General features: G+C 39.6%; 1 pseudogene; it reads right to left on the bottom strand.

The window, feature by feature from the left end:
* Positions 1-2,723: 2,723 nt before the first annotated feature.
* Positions 2,724-4,583, bottom strand: LOC122910515 (annotated as a pseudogene).
* Positions 4,584-4,997: the final 414 nt, after the last annotated feature.

The following is a 4,997-nucleotide window of genomic DNA, read 5'->3' as shown; positions in this document are numbered from 1 at the left end:
TTGTATGTGATAGACATTGAAATTTTTTCACAGTTGATTATTTAATTTTAATATTTAAAAGTATGTAATTAAATCTACTAATCTCTTATTTTGTAACTTAGTTGCTTTTATGTTTCTGAAATTCCTCCCCACTTATAGATCAAATACTGACTTTTATTTTTTCTTGTTTCCCTGATGGCTATAGATTTTATTTTTAACTTTGTTTCTGTTGAAATTTTATTTGGTATATGTTTAATAAAAGGGACAGATTTTATATTCTTATTAAAAGTAGAGCTATTTCAGAAGATCTTTGGAATTCAATCTCAGGCTGTATTGGTATGTGTGTAAACCAGAGTCTTCAGGTGTTTGATTTTTAATCTGTTAAATGGAAAAAGAATGTTCAACAACAAAACCCGAATGCACAGATATAAAATATTTGCAGATACAAAGTTCTTACAATTTGGCATTATTTACAAATATTTGTGTGTCTTAATTCAAATTGTACTTTATGTTTTACATGGATTTGATTCAACTAAGTATGGATAATAATACAAATTCCAAGTCCACACAAAATGTCAAAAATCAGTGTTGAGCCTTTCCTTCCAGTTCCTACCCTCAGCTTGCCCTAATTTTTGTGTTTTCTATTATTATTAATATCATCTGACTTAGATTGATTTTTTTTTCCAAAAGTAGTCTCTGAGTCAAAGATGTGAGTACAAGGAGCATATTTGAGAGGTGATTCCAGGAAGAACTGGAGGGGAAGTCAGGAAGGGAAATAGTAAAGGGAAGGAAGCCAGTGAAGGATGTGTTCTGGAGCACATTACTTTGGTGGCCAGTTAAGGCTCAGTTCTTCTGAAGATATCTCACAGAATGGAGAATGTACCTGAGTTTTAGCACAACCAAGAGCTAATTTTGCTCTTCTTTCCTTCCCTTCACCACATCCTACTGTAGTACCATTTTCTAAGCAATTACAGTCACTATCTCAGTAATATCTCCTCTTCCAGGAATCAAAGGTCTCCCTACTTAATACAATTGTTTTTCATGCTCCAGTCTAATCTTTTAAATGAACAACTGCAATGTGCAAGGGCTTCAGTTGATGGCCATTCTCTATAAATAGAATATAAACCCTGAGAATCAATGGCCTCCAAAAACTACTGTTGTCTCTCTTTTTTGGCTTTATCTTACTGCTTTTTATAACATATGGTCCAAGAAAACTGGGCTACTTTCTATTTCCAAAGTATACTCCATGTTTTCTAAAAATGTACATCTTGTCATATTCTTTTATCTCTCTAAAAACGCTGTTATCTCTCCCTCATGTCACTGTATTGAAATCCTAATCTATCCTACATGGTTCAGCTCAAACATTCCCTCTTTCCGAAAGTTCTCTGGCACTCCTAAGCTAGAAATAACAATATTCTTTGGAATTTCTAAAAACACAAGTCATCTTTTACTTCTGAGTTGTTTGCTTTTATGCTCATAGGTTGTCTTTTTTGGGGGACAGGGTCTATTATTTATTCTTTCATTCTCCATTAAGTCAAGAAAGTCCCTTGAGCACAATAGATACATAAGAGGTATGTATTAAACCCATGTAATTACTATGAATCTTACTAAAGACAAAAGGACACAGAAACAATGAGAACTGTTTTCAAATATCATAAGAGATGTCAAGCAAATGGATTTAACTTTTTTCTTTAGTCATAAGGATGATTAAAAAAATGATGGAAGTTGCAGGAGCCATGGATATTGAAAAGGGGGCTGTTTAAAAAAATTGCGTTATTTTTTGGGGTGCCTAGGTGGCTCAGTGGGATAAGCCTCTGCCTTAGGCTCAGGTCATGATCTCAGCATCCTGGGATCAAGCCCTGCATTGGGGTCTCTGCTCAGCAGGGACCCTGCTACCCCTCTCCCTTGCCATCTGCCTCTCTGTCTACTTGTGATCTCTCTGTCTATCAAATAAATAAATAAAATCTTTTTAAAAATTGTGTTATTTTTATCACCATAGAATACATCATTAGTTTTCAATGCAATGTTCCAAGATTCATTGTTTATGTACAATACCCAGTGTTCCATGCACTACATGCCCTTCTTAATACCCATCACCAGGCTCACCCTTCCCCCAACATCCCTCAGAGTCCACAATCTCTCATGGTTTGTCTCCCCCTCAGATTTTCCATAATTCACTTTTCCTTTCCTTCTCCTAATCTCTTTCATATTATTCCTTATGTTCCACAAGTAAGTGAAACCATATAAAAATAGACTTTCTCTGCTTGACTTATTTCACTCAGCGTAATCTCCTCCAGTCCCATCCATGTTGATGCAAAAGTTGGGTGTTCATCCAACCACTTTGGAAAAGTGTGGAGATTTCTCAAAAAATTAAAAATAAAGCTACCCTATGATCTGGCAATTGCTCTACTGGGTATATACCCCAAAGATATAGATGTAGTGAAAAAAAGGGCCATATGTACCCCATTCTTCATAGCAGCAACGTCCACAATAACCAGACTGTAGAAAGAACCAAGATGCCCTTCAACAGACAAATGGATAAAGAAGATGTGTTTGTATATACAATGGAATAATAATGTACTCAGCCATCAGAAAGGATGAATACCAAATTCATGATGATGGGCACTGGGGAGAGCACATAATGTGATAAGCACTGGATATTGTGCCCAAATGATGAACCATTGAACACTACACCAAAAACTAATGATGTGCTATAGGTTGACTAATTTTTTTTTTTTGTAAAGTAAAGAAAAGGGTGGAATTTAATCTTTATTTACAGGACACTGCAAGAGAGGAGAGTCCACATAGAAATAAGAAACCCACTGGCAGGAGGAGCTTCATACAGTTTTTACAGTTTGGAACTGGTCAAGTAGAGTTCTGTTGTAAAAAGTGCTACAATAACAAAACACATTTAAAAAGAGTTCTTAGTAGAGAAACAGTAAGACAAACTTCTACCAAACAAAGCACACCACAAACAACTTTCTGCATCGGCTGTACAAGCTAAAAGTTAAAGGTCCCAGCAGTGCCATCCTGAACCTGGAACGTATAGCCTTCAGAGGTAGTTTCTGGCACAACATTCTGATCTTCCTCTTCCTCTACAGAGAAATACTTCTCCATCAAGTTTAATGAAGCTTTGTACACAGACTCATTTTCATGGTTTTGCAGAGCCTCGATTTTGTCCAAACCTCCACATTCTTCAATCATTATACTAAGTTTCTCAGTTTCACCTAGTTTCTCAGCAGCCTGAAAGATGTTGGAAATGGCATCCAGAAAGACCAGAATAATTTTGGTATCCTTCGCAGTTAAGAGGTTCATCAGTGGTTCTATTATGCCACAATGGACGAAATATACTATCTGTTCAACTGTCCCACCACTTGTATAGTTGGTCACAGCCCAGACAGCTTCCTTTTGTGTCTTAAAGTCTGCCTTAGAGAGAACACCAATGAGGAACGGGACTAATCCGTGATTCACAACTTGCTGTATCTGGTCCTGGTGGCCAGCTGTGATGTTTGACATTGTCCACGTGGCTTCCTTCTGAATATTAGTTTTGGGGTTCATTAGCAGGCTGGGAAAGATAGCAAGTGCTCCTGCATCTATTACAACCTGAGTCTGTTCATCTGTCCCAGTGACAATATTTCTTATGGCTCTTAGCGCAGGAGTCACAATGGGCAATTCAGTAACTCCTAGAAGCTTCACAAGCTGGGGCACAACTCCTGTTTTCACAACCATTTCAATCCGTTCGTTTGGACCATCCGTCAGGTAGGAGATGGCCCAGCAGGTATTTGCCAAGACCTCTGGATCATCGTGATGCAGGAGACGAACTAAGGTAGGAAGAACCTGCTCAACGGCATCTAGCGGGGGTGCGGGGTTCTTATTGCGACAAAGGTTTGAAAGTGTCCAAGTCAGGTTACGTAAGTAGCCACATGCTAACGATGACATATCAGGAACCGCGAGGAGAGCCAGAAGCGGATCAACCGCACCGTACTTGATAACCAAGTCTCAAAAACGGAACCGTCCCCTGCAATGTTTCCTAGAGCCCACACAGCCTGTTCGCTGATGTGGGCGTGGGAAGATGCCAACAGGGAAATGAACGCTGGGATCGCGCCTCCGTCGACCACAGCCTTGGTCTGTTCGGAGGTCCCGGAAGCAATGTTGGTGAGAGCCCAAGCGGATTCAAACTGAATGGGATTACAGTCAGTTCTGCCCAAGAAGGACACAAATTTTGGAATCAAACCAGCCCGGATTATGTTGTCTATGGGGGGCTGCTTTTCCCGAGAAAGCAGTTTCCTAGCAGCTTGAGTAGCCTGGAGTTGGCTTTCCAAATTGTTGCCATTTATGCCCTTGACAATGTCATCAACTGACCAATTTACAGTGCCCTGGTTGTTGCAGTTTTCCTGCAGTGGAGAGATAGCATCATCGGGAAACGAGCTTACGTTTCTCCTTTTCAGCATCTGGTCATCCTTCTTCGCTTTCCTCAGCTCCACATTAACTTCTATTCGACGACGCCTCATTTCTGTACTGTCTTTCCCCTTGTTCTTGAATCTGTTAAGGCGGGCAGCTGGTGAATTAGCATTCTCATTGGTGGACATGGATATGAGACAAAGGGAGAAAGCTACACGGCCGGCTCAGGCTTCCACGGGAGGCCGTCGGGGATGCGCAGGCTGCAGGTCAGCTGCCCTCAAAACGTCCACCACGGATCACCCCAAAGACGGTGTGTTGGTTGACTCATTTTTAAGTTAAAAAAATAATTAAGATAAATTTATTGTGAAGAAAAAAAAGAATACATTCTGGCAATGGGGAAAAAAGGAAGCAAAAATCCATCTAAGAATGAAACATTTAAGTTAATAACTTGGGAATGTGGGAGAATTCGAAAGAGAGAATTATAGGGAAGACATCTGAAATCTGGACAGAGTTAAGAAAGTAAAACGTGTTCTGTAAAAATAGAAGAGTAAGTAGGGAAAAAATTGCGAGCGTTAGGGCTAAGTTTGGGGTTAGCTAGATCATACATTGATCTGTAG

This window comes from Neovison vison, chromosome 6 (assembly GCF_020171115.1).
Source record: "Neovison vison isolate M4711 chromosome 6, ASM_NN_V1, whole genome shotgun sequence".
NCBI classification, from domain to species: domain Eukaryota; kingdom Metazoa; phylum Chordata; class Mammalia; order Carnivora; family Mustelidae; genus Neogale; species Neogale vison.
Note: the sequence above shows the minus strand (reverse complement) of the source record. Positions and strands in the feature narration are given on the sequence as shown.